At 47.1% G+C, this 9,969-nt stretch overlaps 1 long non-coding RNA gene across 1 annotated transcript; it reads right to left on the bottom strand.

Moving 5' to 3' along the window:
- Nucleotides 1-370: 370 nt before the first annotated feature.
- LOC117860342 (uncharacterized) lies at nt 371-8,644 on the bottom strand. The gene is made up of 4 exons (XR_004641461.2): nt 8,320-8,644; nt 6,950-7,038; nt 5,871-6,000; nt 371-939 (listed from the first exon to the last, which is right to left on the bottom strand). It is a non-coding gene; the product is annotated as an uncharacterized lncRNA (long non-coding RNA).
- Between the last annotated feature and the right edge of the window lie 1,325 nt (nt 8,645-9,969).

The following is a 9,969-nucleotide window of genomic DNA, read 5'->3' as shown; positions in this document are numbered from 1 at the left end:
ACGAGACCACCTCAAGGCGAGGCCGACGACCACTCAACCGACCACCCTTCAGGTAAAGGATGGCCATCCCAAGGTTGACCGGCAACCAACACTATCATTTTTCACTAAGACCTGAAAGTAAACAACAAAGCAACGCTGAGTATACTAATACTTAGCAAGACTTACCTGACTATGGTATATACTTAGCTGACTCCTAGTATGAAAGGCTTTTGGCTGAGGGGTGTGTTTTGCCAAAAAGCAACTACGAGTGGATCCTTACTTTCAAGTTTTAGCATCCAATTTAAAGTTGAGCTAACCATTCTACATGAGCAACATTTTCAAAACTTTTCAGTGTGGAAAAATAATTGATTAGATAACAACATCAACGTCATTTCACGTTTCCTTTCATTCCACTTCTTACTATAATGTGACGCATTGATCAAGGTTCTCTTAACCGAGAGCGGCGCGAATCGATTTGATTTATTAACTATGGTGGAACCGCCCAAATTCAACCGGCTTAAGTGTGCTAACCATCATCTTAATGGTTAATTCAGTCGCACACACTTAAAATGGTGTAATCCGACAGTCCGTCGGGTCAAACCCGATTCAACCACTGAGTACCTCGATCGAAACAACATGCAACAAGTCTCACACGAAGGTGAGCGCATATGATACAACATGGCATTTCAGTTTTCAAACATAGAGTTCATAATTAATGTACAAACCAAGTTTGAATTCACAAAAGATTATAAGCCAGAGTTCTTAAATAAAACACATTGGAAGTCTAAATGATAAAGCTCGAATAAAGATACATGACGACATGAGTAGCCCGCCGTATGTCATCCAACACGAGACCACCTTAAGGCGAGGCCGGAGACCACTCAACCAACCACCCTTCAGGTAAAGGACGGCCATCCCAAGGTTGGCCGGCAACCAACTCTATCATTTCTTCACTAATACCTGAAAGCAAACAACAAAGCAAGGCTGAGTATGCTAATACTCAGCAAGACTTACCCGACTATGGTATATACTTAGCTGACTCCTAGTATGAAAGGCTTTTGGCTGAGGGGTTTGTTTCGCCAAAAAGCAACCTAGAGTGGATCCTTACTTTCAAGTTTTAGCATCCAAATTAAGGTTGAGCTAACCATTCTAAGTGAGCAACATTTTCAAAACTTTTTAGTGTGGAAAAAAATTGATTAGATAACAACATCAACATCATTTTATATTTTCTTTCATTCCACTTCTTACTACGATGTGACACGGTGATCAAGGTTCTCTTAACCAAGAGTGGCGGTGAATCAATTCGATTTATAACCTTACAAGGTGGACCTATACACACAGCATATGCATGCTTAGTCGAGCCGCATATGGCAAACGGTTCCCTTAGAGAACGATGGCAGTTGCGAACTCCTACGATCCTTGAGTGCTAATCCCCACCGGTACCTTCCCAGGCCAGCCGTGAGTTACTGACCAGCACACGAATAGGAAAGAGGACCAACTCAATCAGCAATCGCGCCCTAAGGTACTAGGTTTTACCAGTTTCAACTACCTCTTACTTCCAGCATGTGTATAGTACAGTTCAAACTCGATCAGCATAGCCACAATGATGGACCTTAATCGACATAGGCGGAGCGCAACCACAGTACTAACTTCAACCTTATTTGTATCTCCACTCGGTCTCCAACTTTTCTTTCATCAGTGATTCATTCTCAAGTAACTTGCCATAAATGTTGAAAGGTCCTATGTCTCGTGAGCGACAGGCAATCACTCGACTTCTACTGTTCTTAATTAAGCATGGCACTTCTATCGACTTACACATACTAGTATTTGAACTTGGGAGTCCTAGGGATCATGCAACTAAGGTTTCATTCAACTCCTAGGAACTTAATGCAGAAAAATAAACATGTATTTAAGATAATTGCATAGTTTTGGAATTAGGGGTTATGCTCTAGAGCTTGCCTTCCAAACTAGCCTTGGGCTCTTTTGAACTTTGGTTCAGGTCTTGGGATGTGTCGGTGCGAAATCTGGCCGACAGGTAAATATTTGTAGTTTTGCCATGCGTTAGATCAGATATGGCCTAGCACACAATGGCACAAGATATATATTGGTTCGGGCAGCGCGCCCTACGTCCAGTCAGGGTCAGTCGATCGACTTTATTCCTGATGAGAGGAGGATGAGAGGGGGTGCCTGAGTCCTGGCCTTGTTCTCATCTCAGTGGAAGAGAGTGGCAGGAGCTCAGACGTGTGCTAAGTGTGTAAGAACGTAAGAGTGCGTAAGTCGTAGAGGTGGAGGATCTGTCCCTTTTTATAATACAGGGGAACGGCCTTACAGGTCGGAAAGGATAAGAGAGTGAGTGTACGGGTGCTACCTAGTGTTGTCGAAGCCACCGTCGTCTGGTGTGGTATGGCCTCCGTCCTCGGTCCCTGTTCTCCTCGTTAGGCCACTCCGTCATAGCGAGTAGGTTTACGGCGGTACTGTACAGGCGTGCGCAGGACGTGGCATGGTACGATTCTGCGTACAGCTGGCTGGCCCGAGTGCTTCCTCATTATCTGTCCCACCTGCTTCCTAGGCTCACACTGAGCGGGCATCCCCGGTCGGTTGTCCCAGTCAGCCCTGACCGAGTCGGTCGGGGGAAGCGGTATGGGTGGTACGGCGTATCCCCAGTCGGGAGGACTCGGTCGGGAGTACCCGGTCGGGAGAGCTTAGTCGGGAGAACTCAGTCGGGGTTGGACTGTGGTCCCACCCCTAACTGGTGGCCGGATCGTGGTCTCGGCCTAGCTACGTGTAGCCGCGCTGGCCCAGATGTGTGTTGTTGTTGTGCCCTTTGTTGGGCCAAGTGTCACGAGGAGGCAGTCCTGTTGGCGATTGGCCTCGGTCCCCTCTTCAGCTTCATCCTCCAACACCACGTTGCCGCGCATAGTCTACCCAGCTTCAGCGTCATCACAGGCCGCATCCTCGGCCCTGACGTCCCTTTGGACTTCATCCTCCACCTTGGTGGCTTCCTACTCCTCAGCTGTATCACCGAGCTCGGTGTCCTCCTCACCACCTCGGGCAACGTCTTCAATCTTGACATCACCCCGGATCGAGATCTTGACCTGCTAAGCTGCATCCTAAACTCCGACCTCCACCTCCACCTCCGACTCCCTCACCACACTAGGGTTGGTCATGCTATCTTCGGCGGCCTTGGCGCTGACCTCGCCTTGTCCTGCTATGGAACTTGACATGGTTTCTTCCATTTGGCCGCCGCCGCTCACCCCAACATTGGTGGTCAGTAACTGTTCAGTGACACGACCACTAGTAGCGTCAGCCTGAGAGGAACACCTGTTCAACTGGGTGCTGCTTTCATCCAATCGCAACCCAGACCTGCTTCGTCATCACAGTAACACAAACCACGAACAACAAATTAGATTACCACAACAAGTTCAGAGATCACAGGGGAATAAGAATAACTTACAGATTGCCCTTCCTCAGGTGCATTTTTGGCTGCAACTCTTTCGGCGGAGCAGGAGCATCGCACCAGAGCCGCTTTGCATCTTCTGCTTTAGTGCCTCCTTCAGGCGTGCCGCATCAGCTACGGCAGTCGCTGCAACCTCCGGCCTGACCTCCTGCGCGGCTGGGCTCTCCATGCCGGTCCTTACCTAGCCACCTGACTCGGAGGCAGCAACAGAAGTCGGTGCAGCCTTCTTCCGGCCGGCCAACGTTTTCTTCTTCCCGGCCAGCTCTGAGACCTTGGAGAGGAGCCACTTGTGAGTTTCCTACTGCGCCCCCCGACCTGCACCTTGGTCTCCTCCATCGTCGGGACCCAAAGAAGAGTCTGACTCGAACGTGAGGCTTTGTTGCGGTGCAACCGGCACATCAACAAGCACGACCTTGGGCGGCGCCGCCTGGGCTCCACCCGGCAACGGTGGAGGACAAAAATAGACACAAGGATCACTCTGCGAAATAAAGCAAGAATTCAAATCAGAAAAGATCGAGACTCCAAAGAACATCTCATCACAGCACAAGCAAATGCAGTCTCACCATGTTGGTCGGCAGATTCTTGAGCGAAAAGGCCTTGGGAGTAGTTGCATTGCCAAACTTGCTCTTAAACAAACCCAACAACTAACAGTAAATCTCATCAACATCTACTAGGCCATTAAATTCCCAAGTTGGATCCCAAACCCCCAAGTACTCATATGATGAATGTACTCGGTTATTGATGGGTTGAATGACGCGACAACAGAAATTGATCCCAATTGCCATAGGTGTCAGTCCTTGAGCCATGAGGTCAACAATCTTCACCAAAAGTTCATTCACCTGGACTTGCTCGGCATCACTGGGCTGGTCCTGCCACGCAAAATTGGACACAGGACCAAAATCGGATCGTGGTGGCAACTCGGGCTTCTAGTTGGCAATTAGGAACCACTCAGCGTGCCACCCTTTGTGTGATTCCTTCATCTGGAGATCAAAGTACTCGCGCATCCTCTTCGGGCGCAAAGAAAATCCAGCACCACCTATAACCCTATCTTTCTTGTTCTTCGTATTCACAGGCTTCAGTTGATACAGATATTGCCAAAGATTGAATGGGGGGAATACCCAGATATGCTTCGCACAAGTGGATAAAAACAACAACATCCAAGATTGAGTTAGGGTTAAGATGCACTAACTCGATCCTGCAATAGTGAAGGAGCCCACGGAAGAAGTCCCGAGTCGGAACCCCGAACCCGCATTCGAAGAACGGGGCGAACACCACAGCCTGCTCCATATCCTCGGTTGGAAAATCCTAGCTGTTGGTAGCGCGCCTGTCCAGCAACTCCTGTGGACCTAGGAGCCCGCGGTTGACGAGATCTTTAATCTTCTCGTGCGTCATTACGCTCCTCATCCAAACGGAGGCGGGATTCAGGGCATTGCACCTCACCATCACCTTGCGAGCCCATGGAGTGGATCTAAAACCAACTAGGGTTTTGCTGCGCATAAAGTTGTGCAACGAGCAGGGGCGGAGGAGACGCAGCAACCTAAAAAGCGACGGCGGCGCGAACGCAGTAAAGGCTCGTGGACGCGGCGGCGCAACCTTGGGTTTGAGCTCAGTGGCGGAGCGCTTGGCATGTTCTGAACGACAATGTAGCGAGAGAATGAAGACAAAGAATGGCAACGATTGCGCAACACCCGCGCCTTTAAAGGAGATGACGGCGTCATTCATGGACAAAAATAGCAGGCCCTTCATTAACACTGCGTAAACGTGCCAAGCAAAAAAAAATGGACCCTTCCGTTAACCTGCTATAAGCCTAATGGAAATTTCAGGATTTTTTCCTTCAGAACGCATCAACGGCTTTAACAATTTCCCGACCTTAGGATCACAGTGCCCACCCTTACTCAACGAGCCTCCGCGGCCCTCGCCAGCCCTTTCCTCGGGGCTGGGTGCCTACTTCTACTTAGCGCACCTCTGCGGCCCTCGCCAGTCCTCTCCTTGGGGGCTAGGCGCCTACTTCTACTCGACGCGCCTCCGCGGCCCTCGCCGATCCTCTCCTTAGGGGCTGGGCGCCTACTTCTACTCGGCGCGCCTCTACGGCCCTCGCCAATCCTCTCTTTGGGGGTTGGGCGCCTACTTCTACTCAGCGCGCCTCCGTGGCCCTCGCCAATCCTCTCCATAGGGGCTAGGCGCCTACTTCTACTTGGCGCGCCTCCGCGGCCCTAACCAGTCCTTTCCTCGAGGGTTGGGCACCTATTCTTACTCGGCGCGCCTTCGCGGCCCTTGCTAGTCCTCTCCTTGGGGGCTGGGCTATCACACCCAGTTTTAAAACAAAATCAAGTGCTACCTATATGTATGCCAGGATCAAGTTTCATATATATAGTGTTATCATTAGTGAATAACAACAACAGTATCATGTAAAGAAAAACAAATAAAGACTTACGAGACTATTAGAGATACACAGCTTAAACCCTAGAAACGGAGACTCCAAACTTCATAGGCACTCAATTGGGGGTTGTGTACGCCTAGAACTCAGCACCATCTTCACAACAACTTCATAACAGCTTCTTCTTCTGAGCAGCATTGGTTATAGCAAGGGTGAGCACATGTCGTACTCAGCAAGTGTGGAGAAATTATGAATGCAAGGCTTAAACAAGGAAAGGCTGACTGGTTGACGGCATTAAGCATTTTTTTAGTTGCTCAAATTTTATTAGCACCTGATTACTAAGGTATAAGTATATACCAACCCACAATTAACATAAACATTAGCCATAAGCATATGGCACAACCATAACCACTATTTAAGTCCATCTTCAAGTATATTAATCATGTGAGGGTACAAGCCGCTCTTGATCGTGAGCACGGCTGATCAATCAGTTTTACACTCTGCAGAGGTTGCACATCTTTACCCACAAGTCGCGTAAAAGTTTAAAAGAACTTTAGACCCAACCATGTTGCGCTGATCAGGCACAATACCACACTTTCGAGGTGTGATTGCATAGGGACGCTACGAGGCCTTTACAAAGATTGCCTAATAAGAAGTAATCCGCTAAGGTTTCCGGATCAGTAGCAGAGCATAAAGCTCCCTAGTGGGCATAGTGTCTTAGCAAAGCCACCTTCCTAAGAGGATAAGTCTATACCCCATCTGCCACCGCCCCTCTTGCCCTTTCGGTAAGACCGCTTCAAACTAGAGTTTCTAATTAATTAACCAAGACCAGAGCCATGATAGTTCTTGTGGTTGCACTGTTTTCCTGGGTGGTTCTCCATGTTCCAATTAAGCATTGTAATTTTGTATTAACAAAAGGTACAGCATAACTATGTTCAATCATTGAATTCATTAAAACTACCATAACCCAAGTATAGCAGCTATGCATAGCTACCTAGCAGAAAGATAAACCCAGGTTGACAAGGAATGATCACAAAAACTAGGGAAATCTTAATAGGACCCATCAAATTAAACGCAAGCATATGCAATAGTGATTAAAGATAGTTATTAGGACAAAAGCACAAGGACACACTTGCCTTTCTCCAATGAAAAGTTACTCTTACTGCTCTTCGGCTCACGCTATCTTGAAACTCTTAATCTTCAAATCTTCCGAACAGCGATCCTTCTACTCGAAGCAATCACCGGCACAAACATACAAGCAAACAAACAGGTACAACTAAGAACAATACACCAAAACAAAAGAAAGCTTTAAAATAGCGTACTAAAGGATAGGGCTCGATTCTAGGATTACGCGAACGCAAGAAACGCTTAAAACGGAACTATGGTTGAAAAGATGCACTATCGAGATATTTGAATTATGAAAGAAAAGACAAGAGCTACATGCTGCATTTATTTTTAGTTGAGAAAAAAACAATGTAAAGATATCCTTAGTTAGAATTAATCAAGTTGTATTTTCATTTTCATAAGAAAAGATGATGTAAAGCTTAGTCCAATTTTATTTATAAATGTTTAAGTACAATTTATCTAAATTAACATTTAAGTTTAGAAGAACCATGTAAAAGCATCTAAGCGTATAACTTTATATTTCGAGTTCAACTCAGCAGATTATATTAAAAACACATTTGTATTTATAGTAGCACAATTAACATTTAATTATGAAAATTTGAGGTATAACCTATGTAACTTTTATTTAGAAGGCAAATTGAATAAACATTAATTAAATTGAATTTAATTTATGAAAAGCCGAGGTATTCCTCTAATTAGTTTTTAATTGGAAGAACTATTTAGATAAGCGTTAATCAAATTAACTTTAGTTTATCAAAAAAGATATATAACTTAATTGGATTTTATTTAGAAAAGGATATGAAGTAGGCATTACTTAAATTGATGTTTATTATGAAAAGCAGTGCATAATTCTGAGTAGATTTTATTTAGAGACGAAGTATGTTTATCCGGCATTAATTAATTTAATATCAAATTTATTTTCAAAAACATGCATAAAGGCAAACATCAACACTAACGTGCAATTTATGTTGTTATGAATCTAACGCAACTTGAACGGATTAAAACGGAGCTAAAACATAGGTTCTATGGATTAAACAAGGTTGCAAGGATCTAGTCGTGATTAACCGTATACTTCAGGGGTTAGCAAGGAAGATTCACAAGAGACATGGAACAGTACTCTTGATTAGGTGAAAGCCTAGGGTTTGATCTGTTAAAGGATATGCAAAGATCTGGTAAAATCTAGGGGGTTTTCTGGGAACTTGCATGACACATGAAAGAAGCTAAGTATTTGAGCTTTCCTGGGGGACCTAATCGCAAAAGAACCGGGCTTCTTCTTCGGGGGCTCGGCCGGCCGGCTTGCCGGTGTTCCGGGCGACGAGGGTCGACGGCGAGTGGCGCAAGAGGGAGGGGGGGTCGAGGGGAGCCTGCGGGTGGTGCTCACCGGCGGTGGCGTAGACGGAGGTGGCCGGGAACGGGCGGACAAGAAGCTGGCGGCGGCCGGCTCGAACTCCACGCGGCGGCGGCGCTCCGGCATCGATGGGACGGCGGGAACCAGTGAAGCGAACGCGGCTCGACGAGGGGAATCTTTCGGTGCTGCTGGCTCGCTTCGCCAGGCGTCCCTGGCGATGAATCGGGCGAACAAGCCGGCGGCGGCGCTCAGCTCCAGCAGCTGCTCGCGGCGGGGCTAGGCGGCGCTGGGGAGGAAAAGGCGGCGGGCGCAGCAGCAGGGCTAGCAGGGGCTCGCACGGGGGCGGCTATATAGGGCGCAGGGCGGCCGGCGCGCACGCCGAGGCCCATGGGTGGCGGCGCGGCCGCGCGCAAGCTCATGGGTGCGGCAGCGCTTGGGCCCAGATGGGCCTTGGCGGGCCGGACGGAGCGGGTCGGGCCCACGGGCTCGGCCCGGATGGATGGATGCATTTCCCGTGAAAAAAAAATCTAGAAATTTCAGATAATTCACGAAAAATACTCCAAAAATTCCTAGAGATAGATTGAGACACGAGGAGTCCAAATAAAATACTTGGAGCTTGTGAAAAGGTTTGTAGAGCCTTCCAAAAATTGGATTTAGCTCTAGCAAAATGAGAATAAATTTCGAAAAAAGCTGGAAAATTCTCAGAAAGGTCTCGACATCATTTAAACGCATTTTTAAAACCTTTGCATTCAAGAAACACCAAGATGCATCCGCATGAGTGCAACACTCAAAACAACCTTATTTAATTTAGAAAAATAAACAATTATTTTTTTCCTATACTAAATTTCCTATAAATAAAAATAAATGTTGGAAAAAATTTAATATTATGAGAAAATCATTGTTTAATTATTCCTTTTAATCACATCCTGAAATTCAAAAATTTCAAGGTGTGACATGGGCGTCTATTTCTACTCGGCGTGCCTCCACGGCCTTCACCAATTCTCTCCTCGAGGGCTGGGCGCCTAAAACCTACTCGACGCGCCTCCGTGGCCATCGCTAGCATTCTTTGTCAAAGCTAGGCATCCAAAAGCTACTCAGCTAACCACCAATCCAAGGAACGAAACATCAACATCCCAACAATAACACACCTCCACGACGCAACAGAAAAAGGAAACAGATGCGCATATAAGCTTTCATTGAGCCAAAAATTCCAGGCTTTTACAATATCACAAAGCATGTGTGAACATCCTCGGGACTGTCGCGACCCCAGGAAAAGCAGCTCCAATGCAGAAGAAGAAAAAAAGAGTAATGCCAAAAATCTGCGCTCAAGGCCTTCCTCAGTGGTGTCTTGGACAAAGTTCGGGGCACACGACGCACGTTCCTCACGAGGATTCTTCTAGCATCATGACCTCCCAACTCGATCGAAGAGACTATAGAGGAAAGGAGCACCTAGGCATTCTTCACGAGACTTATTCTGGCATCAGGAAAATCTACTGGATGCTACTCCTACCAAACACTACAAGCTTCAAGCCAACAAGCGCTATAACTCGAGCTATGAACATCCAGGATGCAGAGGCAGCCCTATTTATAGCCAAAGAAGCTAGCTACCCTCCAAAACGCTGCAGCTAGCGCCTGGGAACGCACGGCAAGGCCCCCTGTGCACCAACGTGCCCACACAATATT

This window comes from Setaria viridis, chromosome 6 (genome assembly GCF_005286985.2).
Source record: "Setaria viridis chromosome 6, Setaria_viridis_v4.0, whole genome shotgun sequence".
Classification (NCBI taxonomy): domain Eukaryota; kingdom Viridiplantae; phylum Streptophyta; class Magnoliopsida; order Poales; family Poaceae; genus Setaria; species Setaria viridis.
This window is presented reverse-complemented; position numbering and strand designations above follow the sequence as displayed.